This window comes from Barbus barbus (assembly GCF_936440315.1).
Source record: "Barbus barbus genome assembly, chromosome: 1".
NCBI classification, from domain to species: Eukaryota; Metazoa; Chordata; class Actinopteri; order Cypriniformes; family Cyprinidae; genus Barbus; species Barbus barbus.
Window position 1 is genome coordinate 15771442 of NC_136729.1, and position 20883 is coordinate 15792324.

The 20883-nt window shown below is 39.9% G+C and overlaps 1 protein-coding gene across 8 annotated transcripts in view; it reads left to right on the forward strand.

The window, feature by feature from the left end:
- Positions 1–20883, forward strand: part of LOC306884472 (transcription factor SOX-6-like) — a 157786-nt gene that overhangs the window by 4363 nt on the left and 132540 nt on the right. For all 8 annotated transcript variants that reach the window (XM_079440360.1, XM_079440356.1, XM_079440361.1 and 5 more), the window contains one exon: positions 16533–16603. The gene's annotated coding sequence lies outside the window, so the exon portion shown is untranslated. The remainder of the gene's footprint in view (positions 1–16532; positions 16604–20883) is intronic.

The following is a 20883-nucleotide window of genomic DNA, read 5'->3' on the forward strand; positions in this document are numbered from 1 at the left end:
ATAAGTGTTAGCTAATTTGCTGTGGAATATTTCAACAATGATCAAAACCGATGGCAACATGTTTATTAGAAGGCTTTTTTTCCTTTTGTGGCAGAATCTCTCAAGTTTCTGGAATGTGTTATTGAAGCTTTGCTGCACTTTTAATTATAGTAAGTTTAGGCTACTAATTAGCAAAGCGAGGAAGACACAAGAAAGGTGACGGTTTTCTTGTTGGTGATTTTCAGATCCTGAATGACGGTACATAAGGCATGATTTTTTTTTTTTTTTTTTTTTTTGCAAGCATCACTTTCATAACTGGTTGTGTTTATACACATTCTGATGTTTGAATGCATGCAGTACATGCAGCTTTTTCTCACAGCCGTCCGCTGCATTCCTACTGAATGACAGATCCATTGTCATCAATGAAGATGGCATGCTGACAGCTGCTCCAGATCCCCAGGGCATCCAGTATCTTCGATGATTTAATGATTTATATGGGCAGGAATGCTGACCCTGGACACACCAAAATCAAATCAAAGCTGTAACAATCAAATGACAGATAGTAAATAAATAGATTTGTAGTCTTGTGAAGACCTTTAACATTAGGACTTAAGTATTTCTTTCCTCCAGCGCAAGTACAAATTATCCAACCTATACTTATCTGTGGCTTAACAACATGCCCAAATTGCAGTCTTGCGTCTGAAAAAAAGATAGTGAAGCTATAGCTCAAGAGGCCTTGTGAAATGCCAATACAGATGGCCGTGTCTTTCAGCGACAGTCCACACTGAAAAGGCCTTTTTTTCTTACAATGTTTTATGCTTTTTAATTACTGCATATTGCCCTTTTGCAACCTCAGATCTATACATTACAATAAAAAATGTAAGATGTCTTGGACACTCTTTGTAAACGAAGGGCATGCTTTTTGCCCACTACTGAAAACACATTTTCACCTACAGCCTGATTCTGCACAATAAAGCGGAGACACAGAAGCTTTTCACTCCGAAATATTACTAAATGCTTTCTTTTCTGATAGCAGGATGTGCTAGCACAATATAGATCTACTCTTTGAATGTATCCCATCAATTCACACCTTTGCTCGAATCAAAATGTCTTGAACTTGATGTAGCGTGACACTTTATGTGAAATTAGGTGCATGACAAATATACCTATCCGTTCTTTCTCCTATAGCTCTTTTATAAGCACGCATGAATATGTAGATTTAATGCTAGGGATCTCTGGGAGCGTGAGGTTGTTGACACTGGCTTTATTGGTGGTTATAATCAGCATTATCAGGTCTAAGCTCTGGTGTAGCATATTGTTTTTTTTTTCAAATCAGAAGAAGATTTCTGCAGTGCAGAGGAAGATTCTGGGACCATTTCCATTTCAAAGGGGTTTGCTGTGCTTGCTGGCAGTAATTAAAATGCAGTGGTTTGGAGCCTGTTTACACACACGCGCTCTGGGGTGGAGGGTTTGCTGGGAGAGAGCGAGCACGGGGAACCGTGTGCAGGCGGTTGACTCCTGCATGCGTCTCCAAATGCACTTATAATTTTGTACAAATGTTTATGCCAGTCCGTGCTCTTTTGTGGAGAGCTTGTCTCCTGGCCAAAACCATTTCAAGACAAAGTTAGTTTGCTTTTTCCTTAATCTTCTTGTTGTGGCCTCCTCTCTCTCCCTCTCGCTCGCTACAGCTGCTCTCTGACACACAGGCTTTGGCACATGTTTAACCTTTAATTGGTGCATGAATAAATAATGAGAATAAATCTTTTGATATGGAATCTGTGTTTAGGACTAGTCCTTCTCTGCTCGCGATTGTTCTTGCTTATTTCCTTCACCCTTTTAATCTTCAAACTAGTTAGAAGCAAATATTGCTGAATAGCAGATCAGTTGTTTTGTGTTTGATTTTTGTTTAATTTATATTTTTCTTTGGAGAAGGAATTCACTATTGCATTTGCTGAAAGGTCTGCATCATGTGTTTTATAGGCATTGTAAAAATAACTGGAAAGTTCTATGATTTTGCATTGGCTTCTTGTTCATTTTTTATTATTAATAAGAAGAACTCTGAGCACAGGTGATGATTTCATCAGGTTTAATTGGGGTATGAATTGATGAGCAAATTTAATAAACATTAAATTGTTATAATTGAGATTTAGTAATTTCCTGTAACGTTTATGTCTGAAACTCACTAAACACCCAATTCAGTGATTTTTTTTATTCTAGTGTTTGTTTACAAAAATGCTGCTTTGAAAATAAATAAATAAATATTTTTGTTCAGATCACAAATTTCATATTACATCATCTTATGTTGAGAGTGTACTGTGTTAGCTAAATCATTGTCAGACAGATTAAGGGAATCAGGCTCTTGTTGGGAGCTAGGCGTTTTTTTTTAATTTAGCACAGGATTTGTGATAATCCCGGCCTTTCGTAGTAGCGAATAATTGATCATTAACCTAAGATGCTATGTTTTCCATTACAAAGGCATCTGTATGGCCCCCAGCAGAAGGCTGCGCCAACTTTGAATGCTGTGCCATTAGATCAGATGTGAGCAAGTAAGATCAAGCTGCCAAATTGCCCTCTACCCTACTCTTATAGTACACGTGATTAAAGAGATAAAAGGTTGTTTGAAATTAGTGTTTATTTCAATCATATAATATAAATATATTTGTGTTAAAGAAATATCCCCCCTGAAGTTCAGAGCAGAGTTCCTGTCAAGACAAAAGGGCCTTTGAATTCTCGTGGACTTTTCTGTTTTGTGAAAGAGAGCCTATTGCTGTCTTCTTAAATGGTATTGTAATCACTTAAGCACTGATTTTGTGATAAGAATTTTCTAGAATGAAGAAATACTGAAGCTGGTAGCTAATTTCAGACTCATTATGCTGGTTGATAGGACATCTCAAAGTCTGGAAAATTTTGTGGAAAAATTAGACGCCAAAATCACATCTCCCATAGTTATTTTGTATGTGTATGTATGGAAACTCAAGATGCATAAAGCCAGAAGCAAATTAAAGTGACAAAGGAGGTTGGTAAGGAGAGGAGAGGAATTCTGCGGCTGTGTGTCTGACAGTAGTTCAGCTGAAGTATTTCTGAAACCAGTCCCTTTTGTTTCCTTATTCCGCGATTATGTGCACCCGCTCGCAGTTTTAAAGGCTCTCTGCCGTCGATGTACATGTGCGTCACGAGAAAATGGCTTCAGCAGACCAAACCGCAAGTGTTTTTTCTCTCTCTGTCTCACACACGCTCACTTATCTCCTTCTCTCTTTTTTTCTGAAGAAGTGAAAGGCGCTACTGCCTGACTGTCAGTGGAATAAAATTTAGTGCAGCAGCAAACAGACAGACTGAGAGAAAGCACTTGACTACCGTTATGGATGTGTCCATGAACAGCCTTTGATGATGGGTCAAGTGGCGACAGCAGCTAATGTGATGAGGAGTGTGTGTGTCTGTGTGTTAGCGTGATCTGCCATTCTTGCCTTCACAGTTTAGAGAGCTGCTTGTCTGAGTGGTCTCCACGTGAAGGGACGCAGCAGCTAATGATGTCATGATGTCTTAATTCAGAGATGTGGCTGTGGAGCTGGGTGTCTGTGCTCAGAACTGTATGGAGTGAGGAGGGTTTCAGAAGATGCTGTAGGGGTCATGGAACCGCTGGCTTAATGTGCAGTCACATTTACAGTCATTTCAGTAGACTGACGCAGATGTCACTCATGTTCAAATTGATAACACTAATTTGATGGGTTCATCGACAGAAAACTGCTTGGTTTGAAAGGGATTTTTTTCCTTGTCCTTTTAATATGATCAAGAATTTTGTGTGACAATAGACAATGGACCATTTTTGCCTACAAAATTTTGTGGAAATTTTGCTACTGTGACCACACCTCATTGACAAAAGTTTAACAAAGTAGTATGAACTGAAGATTTTGCACTCTATTCAGTTCCATTCTTACACGCTTTATCTTCTGCTTAAAGCTTAGTGAACTCTGACTTGAAAATTTGTGTAGTGCAAAAAATTTATTTGAATTTAATAAATTGAACTGAAGTAATTTTGTGTGGCTTCAGTTTAATCCCGCAGTATATTCAAAGTGAAGTCTTTTCTCTTCCACTCTCTCTCTTTTTGGCTTTGCCAGGATATATTAACCACACCAAAGTGAAAACATCAGGCTGGAAAAAGTGAATATTTTCTTGTGGAGGAGTGGAAAACAAATTGAAATTGAATTAAAAAAATGGCCCTCTTTTTCATTAGTTTGTCATGTTAAATCTTAGGGCAGGAAGGGCTACGAACATTATTTAAGTCCTAATTTTTCTTATAAGAGTAGTCGCCGATGTCAAAGGGCTGTGTCAGAGAGCTGTCTGTAGCTAAAACCAAGTCAAGCTGAATAAGTGAACTCTAATGTGGTGATCTTATTTTATATACAGGATGGCAGAAATCTGTTAAAATAATGGAGAAAATCTTGCGGTTTTGCCTCCCATGCATTTCCTTGAAGCCTCTTTGACATCTATCAGCATACCCACACTGGCACACACAAAATCACTCATCGCAGGCCAGCATTCAGGAACATACAATCTCTACAAAAAGCTGGAATAAGGAAAGGTCCTGGCAGGTTTACAGCCCCACCACCCTTTTTCCACCGGCAGGCATGTTGTCCTGCAGCGCGCCGTCACGGGCCTGCAGCTGAAAAGAGCTCACTCACAGCACATGTTGTTTCTCTAGCAATAAAGAAACTGAAACTATGACACAGGGCTAAACTAAACCCCCAGGGCCTGCCAAGATGCAAATGAGACATTTTCTCCACAACACTGGTCGTCCCAGAGTCAGATCTTTTCACCTTGTTCCATTTGGTACTGGAGCCGAGAGCTGCTCCCGCTGTTACCTTGAAAGCACTCCTCTCCTCCTGGACCTTTTTTTGCAACTTCTTCTATTAGAATGTTATTTAAGCATTATATTAATATTTCAGTGCGCCACATGTTGGTAATTGTAGAGCATTGAACATGCGCACAAAGGGAATGCAAGCTTGAGCGATGATGGCGCACAACGACTTGCGGTGCGGTGTCAGAGGGGAAGAATGTTTTCTGTCTCTGATTGGAGGTGGTACTTAGCTGACAAGAAAGAGAAGTTGTGAGGGGGGGAGGCAGTGGTGCAAGAAAGGAGCAAAAGATGGCCCTACTCTTCTTCACTGTTGCTAAATTTATTCCATCTGCAGGGTGGAGGAGTTTGGGCCAGCTCCAGACCAGAGAGAGGCTTCTAATTAAATCGTCATCATTATCAACTTGTGGTCAATGATCATCCTCGAACGTTCGCTCTTCCAAGATGAACATGGAACCAGAGAGGCTTTTCCTTCAATCCTTGTGTTGGATGGAATTAGAAAGCGAAAAGCAGAATAGGAAAGTGCTACACAGGGCTGTTTCTCTTTTCTTTCTTTTTTTTTTGTTGGCGTATGGCGAAAAAAGGCACTCAGCCATTTCCACTCAGGTTTAAACAATTACTGCACATCAGAGGGAAGTAGAGGAATCTTAGCTGAGTCTGCTAGACTCATTGCTTTCTCCTCGACTCGCTTGCTTTCAGGGGAAACATTAGCTGAAGCGTTAGCATATTCAAACCTGTAATAATTTCAATTAGAGCCGATGGGCGTGTTAGCCATATTTGGATCAGCACTGTTTGGGAAGTGCTCCCCTTAAGGACTGACAGCTCTTAATACGGTATTCCAAGCATAGATATGTGAGTGACACTGAAGAGTGCGCTAAAATGCTTTGTCAAATCATAATTACAGCCCCAGTGATTAAAGGGGAAGTGACTCTGATTAGAAGAGTTTCTGGGGACGTGGAAACGGGATGAATATTCAAATGGGAAAGGCAAGGAGAAATATTATTTAGAGTTTTGTTTTTTTCTTCTCTCTCTCTAGAGTGAGGTATGTGTCTGCCAGACTGCTGTGCAACCACAATGCTATGATATCATCTTTACCGCATAGATTTCATTTGGGCCCTTTCAGCTTTAGCTACTGGGCAGAAAATATGCATACAGATATCGGCCCATTAATGTTCAGCCTCTCTCTTAACCCTGTGATGCAGTGCTATTCACAACAGTAGATATTTAAAATATATTTTTATATAGTTGTTTTGAAGTTAAAAGTACATTAGGATGTTTATTTAAAATTTTTAAAAAGCAGCTAGTTATTGGGATTGTACCTCCAAAGTTAAATATTTCCCACGTTTTTTTTGAGAGTGCAAATTATATTTGTATATATATTATGTATACTGAAGCCACAATTCAACCCTTTTTTGTTAACTCAAGGTTTAAACTGAACATCTCAAGGGTAAATTTCTTCCCCTCTCTGATTTAGTTCTGCCACTGTACAACGGCTGCTGATTATGAATGGAAGAAAACAAGGGAGCGATGGACGGAGTTTGACTCTTGTTTTCGTATTCTATCAGTCTGGCATGCAGGCTTAATGCAGAGGACTTTCAGAGAAAATTAGACTTGAATCTGTGAGGAATGTGAAGGGGAAAATGGCAAGGCCTTGTCCTCTGTCTCTCTTTCTCGCCCTCTCTCCACTCTGTTGCGCTTGGAGAGCTCGATTAGTATCACACGTTTTTGTGAACTTCAAGGTATGCACTGTTTAAGCAAAGGAGATAAAGGAGCGTATTATTAGCAGCCGTCTTCAGCAGGCAGATTAGGATTGCTTGAGCCTTTTCTCCCCTCACCTCTGTGAGCCTCAAATACTGGCTGCCATGTGATAGCCTCTATTTTATAAATCATTTCAGCGAGCGTTCATAAAATGTAGGCTGTGAAATAGACAGCCAGAGCCTCACAATTTTACAATTTTACAATTTCACAACCGACTTCCCTCTTAGAATGACAGTCGCTAACCTGACTATTACCGCTTTTGATTTCAGCAGGGCATGGTTTTGCGCTCGGCAAGCTATACATAAAAAAGCTTTGGGCCGACTCTGAATTTATGGCTAAATGCTGCTTATCTTGCAGCCTTTTCACAGACTTTAGAAAAGAGTCGTATTTTCACCTCACTTCAAAAAATTCACGCCTGTGTTGTTGTGCACTTGAGCCTTGGCTCTGTTGTGAGCTGCACAAAATAGAAGCAGCGCCGCATCGACTTTTACCGTATTACATACAGATGGGATTCTTTCAGCATGCACGCACACATATGCCATGTAAACAGCAGCGAAGTGCAGATGTTTCAGGTGAAGGCTAATTTCTATGTTCTAATTATCTACATTTCTTACAATTATCTACATTTCCTCGTCTTGTGATCACTAATCAAGTCGACCTCGCACTCGACTCTCGAGAAAGCTGGAACAGAAGGTGCACGAGTCAATCCTTGTGTTTAGCTTGTGTCGTGTTGTATTCACGTCGCCCCCCCTACACTTAAACACCTTCCCACATGCCTCCTCAATTCCCCACATTTATTTATTTACGTTTCGGCTTCCCTCCAAATTTACCCTTCGAAGCCCAGTAGGGAGGGAAAATTTACATTGCTACATAATCTAGGATACATTTGAAAATAGTGTGTGGCGAACAGTAGTGGTGGTGGAAGCCTCCTGATATTTTCATTGGAGCGTTGTCAGCTTTTCTAGAGAATAATATGAACCATGTGTCCCACCAGCAAGAGAAAATTAGAGACCTTTCATGTGACCCACCTGTTGCGCTTTCAGCGCTGATAATGTTAACCTCATGTCACCATCATCGGCCAACAGAGCTGAAGAGCGTGTATGTATCAACACCAGGGGAGCTTCTCATCTCGCTAGAATCCCGGCACCTGCGTTTGACACATTCACGGACCTTGCATTAAAGAACTGTTTCTCATAAGAGAAACAGATCTCATCAACTCTTGGTCGTGGTGGTAGTATTTTCTTTCTTCTCAGTTTCCTTTTTTTCTCCTTTTTTGTTAGCTTTTCAACTGTCTGTTGTTTTGAGCGTTGGGGTTCCTCAATGTTCCTCAAGGTTCCTCGGGTTTCATGTGGTCTGTGCCATGCTGTAATAGGTTCCTTGGGCATGATTGGAACATAATAACCATTTTACAGTGTTTCTTTTACCCCCCCCCCCCCCCCCCCCCCCCTCCCACATGCTGAGAAAATGCAAAACGTGTACGAGCACCACAGGGCATATGGTTGGACCCGTGATGTCAGTTGTTACTGCTGGATACGTAGGATAGGAAAGTTGGATTATTTTCCAAAAATCCACTGTGCAAGGACCATTATGTCACAAAGGCGACATTGTAGCCAGTTGGGTGTGTTGCAGTGTGGGTTCGTGTATGTGCATTTTTGTGTGCGGCCCAGCTTGCTTTCTAATTCTATACATTGTCCAACCGCCGTCAAGTACACGCTTGATGTGCGTCACGGCACTCCCGTGCTAAACTCAATGGAAACTGCTCCATATATCGGCTTCATAATGGAAAAAATGTATAATATGCCACACACTATGCCTGTCCATTTTTAGACTTCATAGTCACTAATGTAGAGTGTCCTTTGAAGTGATAATTAAAAACTTTCTTCTGCACATTAAAAGTTATTTTAATTTAATAATTTTTTCCCTTACAAAGAAAGTTAATGCAGTCCAAAACAACACAAAATCTTATTTTGTGTTTCTCAGATGAAAAAAAGACATACACGTTTGGAATGACACGTAATTGATGGCAGAATTTAAATTTTGGCCAGACTATCCCTTTAACACCAGTTTCAGCTCTTTTTATTTGGATCGTTGCTTTCTTACAATATTAGGCTTGGTAGATCATAGCTGTCTGGCTTGTTGCGAGAAGGCATAGAAAGAGCAACAATAATCTCACCCTTCGACGTGCCTGCACTGGTCATATGATTTCACCAGGCCCCCCCACAATCGCTGGAACGGAGTGGATTTCTTTAAAGCTGTTCTCCATCAGCAGTGTACTCCAGCCTGATTGCCTCGTGCAGAATGAGAGCATCATGGGAAAGGACGTGCATCTAATAGCTAACTGAAGAACCACGTATCTCTTGTTTTTCACTAATTGAATTCTGCACTAAAATATGCTGGCAGGAGCCCTTACCTTGTTTGACTTATTTATTGCCTGACTGGAGAGGTAATTTGACCTCCTCGTTTCAAAGACTCTTTTTCTTCCTGCAGAAAAAGAGTGTTAAACTCAATTACACAACCGATCAGTGACTCAAACACTACATTTGTTTTCTCCGAGGGGGGGAAGAAGGGAACCGCAGAGAAGAGAGAAGAGCTCTCTCTCTCTCGTACAGTCTGAGAAGCTGTAGCTTATAGGGGAGAGAGAGAGCGGAGAGAGAAACCGAGAGACTCCCAGTCCTGTCAGCTGAGATTTGTGTCCATCTTTTAAATCATTTTCCTTTCTAAAAAATTAAGAACGAAGACAAATTCTCAAGCCAACATTTTTTTTTAGTTATTAATCGAATTCGTTTGCATATGCTGAGTGATTGTGGATTGAGGTGATTTTTGAAAGGTGGTTAACAGTGATTTAAAATTATTTTCTTCCTGTTGAAGATTTACATCTATGCTGACATTCTTGCTGTAAGACTTTGTAAAAAAGAAAATGTATGCAAAAATGAAAAGCGTTTTGAATTATTTTATCTTTTTCATAGAACAGATCGCCCATTGAACTATATCAAACATAGTTAGAGCAGGAATTTGATTATGCTCTTGAACTTTAATGTGTGAATTAAAAGTAAAGAAAAGCAGATTTTTTAATTTTTTTTATTTTTTCTCTTACCTTTGCTCTTCCTGAGAAAACTGAATGCTACTGGATTTTCATGAAGCCACCAGGCAAAACCCTAGAGCACAATGTGCTCCTCCCTGCTTGCTGGTAAAATAATTAAAAGTGAACTTGTGCATGAAGAATGCAAGTACCGATGAGTCGTAACCTCTTTTTTGTTATTCCATCATTCATATTGAGACCTGAAATATTTTTCAGATTTAACATACCACAAAACCCATCCTTGGGGAACCAAGGCCTCTCTTGGCATACTTAGCTAAGGTTTCTTCTATTCTTCTGAAGGAGAGTACTGCACACAATTCCTTTTTCTTCATCTGTGTTCTTGACCACGTCTCTTCATTTAAATAGTCTCTGTTCATTCATAGAGAATGCGAATCGTGAAGATTTCAATTCAATTGCAAATGTAATATTTGAAAAATTAGACTTTGCTCTACACACACTCATGCGTCTGAACAAGAACAACACAAATAATTTGCTCGTAACAGCCGGGTCTGGTTGTAACCTGATCTTTTCTGGATCGATTGATTCCATTCTGGTTTAATTCACCATATGATTGACTTTCAGCACGACTTACCGTAGGAAAAATATCCCTGCACAGACTGCGGCCTTAAATAGTGCGGTAATTTGAATACAGATGCTTGCTGCTTAGACCTTGTCACTGGAAATGACTCTGAGTCAGGAGACAATCGCAGGTTGATTATGTTGCCACTGACAGAAGTTGCAGTTTATTTGTGCATCAGACATATTTGCATTTAAATGCTTATTGTAGGCAGCCGAAACATAGCCACTCTGATTGTCTGCACGACCTGTCTTTTTATATTTGTCTGAAAAACAAAATCAAATGAATTGCAATAAGGGATAATCTGTATGGGAATTATTTTTTCCAATGGTAGGAAGCACATCAATCAATGTGCAGCATTTGTTGACTCGTTTCAGGCTTTAGTTATCAGTCCCATTACATCTTTCATCTCCATTTGTTTTATGAGTACGATTTGATCAGCATCAGGATAATTCATCTTAATATTTCTTATTGCCTTTATCTGCTGTGGCTGTGCAGATATTTAAATGATTTATCCTTAATATTGTAATTTCAATTAACAGAATTTAAAATGATGTTTTATTTGGGTGAATTACATACGATTTGGTTAGATATCCAAAATAAACCTGACAACTGTAGGGTGCAAATTAGCCATTGGCTAGAAGCCTGTATGTAGAGCATCTGCAATGTTATCCTGAATTGTCCCTGTTAAATAAATAACTAACTAAATAAAACTGTGTTCCTAAAATACTTTATTTAAATGTTTTAGCCATAAATCTAGATAATTAGCTTAAAACCCCTTTAAATACAATTTTGAATAAATTGTCAATTTATTAGAATATGCTCATCCCATTACAATCAAGTAAGTTGTCATTAAATCCCAGCAGTTCAGCACAAAGTCAAATTCTGAATCTAATTAATGGTTCTGATATAATCAATAAAGCATTTGTGATGCACATTAAATAGTTTGAAAATCAATACATAAATCTTTACAACACATTTCTTTTTCAGTTGTTATTGTTATTCTCTTTTGTGTATCATAGACAGTAATGCCTGATAAACATTTAATTAATCTGCAACAACAAAAAAAACATGTTTGTTGCATAGCTCAATTCGATGTTTATCAGGCGTTACCATCTTTGATGCATTCAGGAGTCACAACATAGCTGAAAAATGTGTTTAAATAGAAAAAGTTGATATTGATGCAATTCTTTAATAAATGCTTTTCACATATCAGAATCTTGTTTATTGGATCAATTGTGCAGCTTTACAGTAAAAAGAGTGGTATTCTCTATGAAACGCTTCATGAGAGTCAGTCAGTGAATGTTCAAACATTCAGCAATCGTTTGTGTTATCCCACAAACTTGACCTGTGTGTGCGTGCCTCATGCCTTTATCCGCGTATATGTTTCTTATGTCCATTGTGTGCGTATTATACCATAAAAGTGTGTGTGCGTGTGAGGCAGGTGTGTGTGTGTGTGTGTGTGTGTGTGTGTGTGTATGTGCGCTCCTGCTGCTTCAGGCTCTGGGTTCTTTGTCCTGTAGCACTCAGCATGTCTGCCTCCTCAGGAGAGCCAGGGCTCTCTCTCGTCTGGCCACACAAAGGCACTGCCTTTCTTTGAGGTGTTAAAAACTTCCATTTATGCATTCCCTGGACAAAAAGCTCCCGGACCCATTTTCGAGGCCGTTGGCAACACAGGCAGACATTGTGGCCACGCTTCTTCGGCACTCATTTCACAGATTCTAAAACCGGTATGTGGTGAACAGGATTTCAGCAGCTAAAATGCCCCGTGAGAGCTTGGGCGATAAGAGAGCGAGAGAGAGAGAACGGCCGGCAGCCCGTAAACTAGAAGATGAGACCAGGAGAATAAACACATTACCTTGGAAAAAGATAGAGGGAAGCAGACTTGTTTCCATAACCCAACTCAATAGTAGGGACGGATAAATAGGAGGAGAAAAAAGTGCTTTGTGTCATGGCTAGGGAATAAACTCCATCGACTGACGCCAAATCGATAATAATAAAGACAAGGACCTGCTCTCTCACTTTTGCTGCAATTGCATTCTAATCATGCTCTGAAGTGTGCGTAGTCTGCTTTGCAGAGAACCAGTGAGACTATATTTTACCACCTGGGACTTGAATTCCTCTCGGGGTGGATTTGAGGCCTGTGGACGCTGGTCAACTCTTTCTTCCCCTAATACGGACTTTCGTTGTTGTTATTTCACAGCAGAGTAAATCACATGAAATGTATCTCCACTGTCGGACATGAAAGTCTGGCTTGGTCGCGGTGCTGTCTGCAAGTCCAAAGAGAGGAGATGTTTGATTTAAAAACAGTACAACCTCCCCCATCCACGATGGGAGTCGTGAAATGCGCTTTATAAACACCCTCGGCTGTGAGCAGGCCCTCTTAAGTTAAGCATGTGGACATTCAAAGAGGGAGATCAATGAAATGGGAAGTCTCTTATTCCTGTGAAAGAAAGGTGGTTTCTTAGGATCCACTGCTTTCTAATGTGAATTAGAACTTATTGGTTCATTATTGCTCATCTGTGGACCTGAAACAATCCAGATTGAAGAATTGGCAGTCTGTGTCAGTTTGAATTTGAATTGAACTGGCCACATGCCACAGGAAGTTGAATTGGGGCTTGAATTGAAATCAAGAGCAATGGCAATACTGAATCACAATTTAAAGGAATTCAAAGGGAAGAGGTGTGTGGCCAAGTATGGTGACCCATACTCGGAATTTGTGCTCTGCATTTAACCCATCCAAGTGTACACACAGTATTGAACATACCCCTGAGCAGTGGCCAGCCACTGCTGCGGCGCCCGGAGAGCAGTTGGGGGTTCGGTGCCTTGCTCAAGGGTTTCACTTCAGTCGTGGTATTGAGGGTGGAGAGAGTGTTGGTTATTCACTCCCCCAGCTACAATCCCTGCCGGACCTGAGACTCAAACCCACGACCTTCAGGTTACAAGTCCAACTCTCTATCCATTAGGCCATGACTACCCTTGACACAACTAATGCATTCTGCCAAGTTAGAAATTACAGTTACATGAATTTCTTTGAATTTCAGTTCCTTTTTAATTTTACTACTGTACTTTATTTAAATTTAAAATGCAATTCTGCATCCTGTTTGCTACCTCAGCTCAAATTTTATTCAGAATTTAACCCTTACATCTGTACTTAATATCTGGTTCCGTGCTTTTACACCTGCAGATCTGTCAGCTGTGTGCGCGCACTACTTGATTTTTGTCAGGAATATTGGATCTGACAAAAACACCACTTTACCTCTTTTGCTCTTCCACCCACTGCTGGGTGTGAGTGGCCCGTCTATCGGCTCTGTTCTGCCTTATTTTCACCCACCCCCACCTCTTCTCCCATCAGTGGTCCTGCTGTTAGTACAGAGATAACCTGTCCTCCACCAGGTAAGAGACCGTCCTGCTGATGGGGGATATTGCCTCTTTTGTCCCAATAACTACTTCTTCTAAATCCCCTCTTAACATGTTCTGGACTGGGGGAAATAGGACATTTAAAGTGATTTTATTTTTTGCAGGTTGCTGGATCAGAAGAAAGCTAAGGCAAAGTTGATGCAAATGAAAATGTTCCCTCCTTAGGAGAGTGCAGCATGTCCACGCTCAGAAAGATGAAGGATTTCATCTATATTTGACCCATGTGAACCACTTTGCCTTAGAGTTCAGCCTCTTAAAGCTCTCTTATCGGTACACATTTACAGCGTATTATGTAAAGCACGCTACTGTACTTCTCCCACTTTTGCAAATATATTTAAAACAAGCTGCCTGCATCTGCCGTGAGAGCAAGGCTGCTAATCTGAGGCTAGTCACTGATTCCCAACCCTTGTCATATGACAGTCAAAGACACAGCGCTGTTATGCAGAGGATTGATTAAATCAGCTGAACCTACTGTAGATGAACACATACCTGGAATTTTAAGGCTCGTTGGATTTCTGAAAGGACTTTTCTTGTGATTCTGAATTCTTCCTCTTGAGTAAAATGTAAAGAACATATATCACCGGCTGAGGCAAAGGTAACATTCCCACTCTTGTTTATTAACTTGTGAATGATTGAACGAAGGAGAATGGAGGGTTTTTGGAGCATCCGTTATGTCATGCGTGTGTATCCATTGGCTCGTGCTCTTGGAGTCAGTTTGTGCTAGTGTGTTTGTTGGAGGGTCTAACTGGAGTCACTGTCATGGTCGATGGATTGGCCTCACCAACATGAGCTTTAAGCACCCCACTTAACCTCTCTGAAATATTCAGCACATTTGAAAATAAAATCTGTTTTCATTTAAACAGCTCAATTCTTTATCCGATTCAGTGACTAAAGGTTGTTTCGCCTATCATTAATTTTTGGGTGCCCCCTAGTCTGTCCTCATGGGGTTTAATGGGCTTTAGCCTTTCGTCCAGTAATTTGCCAAGATGCTCGGCTACTCAAACAGTTCTTCCTTTCTTTATCTCTCTTGATTTCAGCTCCCATTTGTACAACCACAGCTACTTCATCACTGCAGACATTGTCAAGAAGAGCGAAAAAACCCCCAGAGCTCAACATGTGAGAAAGCCGCAGTGGTAATTGCGGACACAATGAATCAGTAATAAAACTGTTGGGTGACTAATAAAATCAGGCTGGTGCTGATTGGAACTCTTTTTAATTAATTAATGATCACCCATTTAGAAACGGCAGTGAAGTCCTGTTTAATCCAGCTCTGTTTAACACTACAGCGGCCTGCCACAGTCTTTTATATATTGCAGGTTTTACTATTGTATTGCGATATCGTTGTAATCTTATTCTCAATCACAAGGGCTTTTTTCATCCAAACAAATGATTAGCTTAAATAAAGCTTGAATATAAAATTGCACCATTTTCTTTTTTCGCAAGCTTGTTGCTTTCATTGTTTAGCATCAAATTATAATTTCAAATTTCTTTTTTGCCCTCTGCAATTAAAACATCCCTGTATTTATTAAAGTGTAACAGGTATTAGTCTGATGTTGTATGGCTCACAAAGAGAAAAGCGTTTATAGAATTACCACCGATGTCAAGGGTTTGTGTGTTTGTGAGGCACGAAAGAGAGCTGGCACTAGCTCTGTGAGAGATGTATGTGAGCGTGTACACAAATACACACTGCGTGTGTGTGTGCGGTGTGAACTAGGAGGCAGTCAGGCTTGTGGCATGGTCCTTTGAGAACGTGGAATAGACTGTCAGCTCAGAGGTGCTATTAAGATGACAACAGCTTTCCATTCACACGAGGTCAGACCTCCTGCCTCTTTTCTCCCATTGTCACCTTCAGCCTCAAGGTTGCCACATTCAGATCCATTGGAGACCAAAGATCTCTCCGTTTATTCTATTAACCCACCCTCCCACACAGCCATTTACTTGGTCTATGCGTTTGACTTAGATTTTCGATGCTTGCACGGGAGGGCAGATTTCGGTGCTAGCAGAGATGGTGCAAATTGCAGCCGGATCAATTAGCTGTGACCTCAAACCCCTGTGTCCTTGTTTAATTGGTGATGCTAAGGCAGGCTAATTGTATAAATCAGCTGGTAATGAGATTCCGGCTTGTTGTGAAAAACGCAATCCGTGAGGTTTATGCCGGACTCTTTCTCTCTCTCTTTCCTCATCTACGTCTTCCGTCACATGCAGGGGAGGTGTAATGCTACACATATGGTCGGATAATGGTGAAATTGGGTGTTGTTGGTGGTTTTGGTGCACTGTATGTTTGTTTGTGTTTCCTTAGTGGTGCCGCCGTTGCTGGAGGACCTCAGAAGACCTGCTAGAATTAGCAGTGCGTGTAACTAAATAAATCATTAGTGCTCTGCAGAGAGAGGAATTAAAGAAAACAAGTGCTTTGTATGAAAGCCATTTATTAGTTGAATCAAACAGTGCATGGACAGATTAATGAGGTATTAGAGAAGTGGACTCTAAACATTGTCTAGGATTGAGTCCCTCAGGGAGAGAGCAGAGTAACTGGAGGTTGTGCGGCGCTACGACTGTTTAACTTCATCTGCTGGGACTCTGACCGCCTGCCAGCAACCTCACTTCACTTTGCTTCACTTACATTCTTTTATGATTTTCTGTTCTTTTATGATTTTCTGTTCTTCTGCCTCATTTTTACTCTTTTTTTTTTTTTTTTTTTTTTTAATGAATGCTTTTATTCAGCAAGGATGCATTAAATTGATTTAAAAGTGACAGTAAATAATTTTACATTAAAAGGAAGCTAATTCTGAGTTTTGCCAAACTCTTGAAATGTACACATTTAAAGAAGCCATGTAAACTTAAACACATTTATTTTTGTTCTGTTGTAGGTCATTTTCATGAATTCAAAATCAACTCACCAGTGATCTTTGGGAGCTGGGGATAAAGTCTTTCTGTTTATGTAAGTACAAACCGTATATTTTGGTTTATGCATCTTGTCCAATATCACTTGTGTATCACTGCTCCATTAACACCGTTTTTTCCCCCCCATGATTGCTGCTGTCTTAACCCTTTATGTCTGTTTGCTATGATTTTTAACTCATGAAACCACTGTACATGCTTCATCAACACAGGAAATTGTGGCCTTACACAAATGATTACAATGATGAGTGTGTTGTTTTGTTCTGCGTCACTTTCCGAGAACTAAAATTGCTTGAAAAAGAGCTCATACGCACAAGTGACTTATATAAAATCCTACCTATTAATGATTTTATGTAGATTATAGTCTTTTTATTACCTTTAAAAGGCATAAAGTAGTAATTTGAAAACTGATTTGCTTGTTAGCACCTAACTCCACATTCCCCCCAAACACACGCTTCCATCGGTGTGTATAGAGTGAATCTATTCTCTATGCTAATACCAACTATGTTATTGGTACTTTCAGGCTGCCAGTTGCCCTCAATAAGAGCATTCACAGCAATGAAGAAAGAGCCCCTTTTAAAGAAACACAGACAGGGTCTTAGTAAACAGTCAATATACGGTTGCAGTTTTCTGCCACAATATGTCTTAAATGGGAGTTTTCTCTTTCCAGCATAGTAATAAAGATCATATCTGGCAAAGTGTTGCTCCTGGTAATGTTGAGCAAACAAGCTTCCTGAAAGTTAAGTTCATATTAATCTTTTTTCAAATGTCACTTCGATATGAGGTGCAGGACAGAGTTATATTAGTGTGCAGAAAGCCCCACTGTTGGCCCTGCATAATTAGGCCACTGAGAATGGCATATTCCAGCTCAAAGTTCAGGGCCGCACGCTAATGCAGCAGCTTTATCCCGGTGATTTCAAGTCAAACAGCATCTTCGGCTCAGATCAATACGCTCTATTACACCGGGCCAGGCTCTTTTTTTATTTTATCTGCGGTTGTAGTACGTGTCGCCGGCGTGTTAAGTCTGCTCTGAATGGCTGTCAGAGGAAAGAGAGGCAGATCGGTGAGGTGAGCTGAATGGAGAAATAATAAAGGGGCCGGTAGTGATTACAGCTTTTGTCTGCCCAGCTTCTAACTCGGGAGGGAAGAGTCATAAATGGAGGCCTGAAATATTATTGGAAAATCGTGCTGGGATCAATTATGATACCACTCTCGATGACTCTCAGATTAACCTCTGCTTGACAGGCATGTTTTTTTCTTGGTGTTTGTGATGTTTAAAACGTCAGTTTTTGTAACGGCAGAATTTCCATATTGGTTTTTGTCTTACCATTCAGCATAAAGATTCACGATCTGTGTCGTACAGTCGCGACTACAGAACAGCTGTGGCCTGTATCATTCCAGGTCTTGTGGACACAGATATTAACATTGATATGTCACAGGGTCAGGTCTCTATTTAGGGAATGAAACGCTGATTGTTAGGCTAAATGAAGGTGAAAGGACCACTTGAGTTAGAACAGTAAACATCAGGCCTATACGCTGGCATGGCTCCAGCACTGAGGGTAACAGTGTAAGCCTTGTACTGTACATCAGGTTGGCGTCGTGTCAGCATTTAGACCGGTGCGAGTGTGTGTATGTGGGTGGGTGAGAGTGAACGCTAACGGCAGAGCCAGAATTTTACTATTCCGTATAGAATACTTTGAGAATTTTTTATTTTTTTTGTAGTAATTTAAAGCATAGTCATTTAAGGTTAGCCAAGACCAAAATATTATATATAATAGATAAATAAACAGTACTTTTAAGCAACTTAAACTATGTAAACTGACTGTCTGAAAGGAATTTTTTGATTTAAAAACATGCACTTAAATGCAAAATGCTTTTGCATTTAAGTGCAACTGATTTGAAGGCCAAGCATTCAGCAAGAGATACATTATTTTAAAGCTGTCAATATGTGTTAAAAATTTGTATATTTGTCCAGTGTTTTTTTTCCATTTCACAGTTTTCATGCTGTATAAAAATGAGGAAGGGAAGAAATGAACCCGTCCAACACTCTTTCTCTAATGCTCTGATGCTTACCAGACCTATGAGATATAACACGCCTATTAATCTAAATTCCTTTGCAACTTTAATCTGCATGTTTAATTAATCACAAAATGAGGCAGTAAGTAATTTGGGAGAATGCGTGGCTCGCATGCGCCCGGCGTTTAATCACTCCTGCGTGAAGTCATTTGGAAACACCTGAGGAAGAGGCGACGGCATCTGTTTGAACAGGCAGAATACACTCTTTGTCAGAGTGTGCCATTCATCTAATAAAGCTGCCGGAGCCTTCCTTCATTTTGCATTTAGTGTGTCTCGCTGTTGATGTCTCTGTGGGGCCGGTGTCTCCAGGAATGATTTTCTGGAAAAAAATTAAATAAACAGCTCTCCTGGACCCTTAATGAAAATGAATAACCTTTGGGTGGTTATTTTCCCATCTATTAACAGTCTCTCTCCAGCTACAGCTCTTTACTGACCCTCTTCTTGATTGTTGTCAGAGAGGCTGTTCAATAGGGTTCGGCATTTTAATTTCATCAGCCCCATCGGGGGAAAAAAAATGATTCGTTCTCTTCTTTCCGCCCGATAGAACATAAAATTTCATCAGTGTGAATTTAGAATAAGATTTAATTGTTGGAAATTGAATTATTCTCATGAAAGGACTTCCTAAGGTCTTCAGACATCTGCGATGGTTGAGGTCCTCACTAAAGTATTTAGGGCACGGTATCCATTCGTTTTCTTATTAGTTCTCATGAGGTTTCGTTCGGTGACACCAAAAGCATCATATTTTGGTTCGCCACTTATTTTTCTGCACGCATACAGGTGTGGCCTCTCAATCCACAGGGTCTTAAGGGATACGTTTTTTTCACATTAAATACACTCTATTTATTTATGCTACATTCAGCTGGTGTAGTCTAGCAGACCAGACTGACTTCATCTGAGAACCATTGATCATCTGGAGCATGAGATTTTCAGTGGTCTTCAATCACCCCGCTGTGACCTAACATCCCAGCAACACGCTGTCATGACTGGGGCAGTGGCCTCTGCCAAGCTTTATTCAATATATCATCCTTTTGATGGCTAAATGTGCTTTATCTAATTTTCAGAAGAATTATACATAATATAAACTTGGCAGTCTTCCCTCGTCTCAAGGTAAAGACAGTAACCAAGGTAAAAAGGCGTTCTCTTATTAGCTATATATGGCCATAGACTTACTGAGGAACATGTCATTAATCTCCTGGCTTCCACAGCTGGGCAGAATAATGCATAACTAAAAGTCCTGTAAAATGAATTCATGATTCCAACCATGAACTTTTCTCCCAAAATGCCATGAATCCAGCAGAGCTGATAATGTGCCCTGACCCTGGGGTGTGAAATCCTTGTTATGTTGAGAGTTGCCAGTTAATTGATTTGCAAATTATTTAAAGTTTGTGGGGCCCAGGGGAGCGCTTGGCTCTAATGATGCCCATTCCCAGAGAGTTTGCTTCTCTCTGTATTCCACTGCCTTAGCGCGATAATAAGCCAATACACCTTATCAAAGATTTACTGCGCATTTTCCCCAGTAGGAAAGGTGGAAATTTAGAAGTCTTAAAACGAGAGGGAAACTTTGACAATAATTCATCATTTAGCACAAAAACTATAATTGTGGTTAATTATTGTTTTGCATAAATGACAACATTTATATAAATAAAAATAAATATAATACATTTATAAATGTCCTATTTAAAGAAATAGATTAATTTTTACAAATGTATTTTTAACTGTTGTTACATTTGCATAAAAATATTTATTAATAATTATAAAAAATAATTAACAAAATTAACATTTTTTTCACAGACATTCCTTATAACCTTGATTGTGATAAAGGTAATAAACACAAAACTATGTATTATGTCTTTTTTTTGTTGCATTTGTAAACTATCCACACTCATTTTTCTTTAACACATTTCTGCTAATTATATTGAATATATAAAGGAATCTTGCTATTTTGTATTTGGCAGCTACCTGGATGAAGCATATCTGAAAAGACGGCTTGTTCTAATGTTTTGGATTCACAGCAACTTCTCAAACTTTATTAGAGACAGTGCGCATATCATTGTTGGGTTTATCTCATTGACGTATCTTGACGTATTTTTTGGTTGGATCCACAAAGCACGAATATGTCTCCCAGTAATAAGGGGAATATTTTTAGATGGGAATAGTTGAGTGACTTGTTAAAGAAATCGGTTTATTTTAGCCCATGTAGATTGTAAAGGCAGACACTGCTGAGGTCATCCGTACACACAAAAC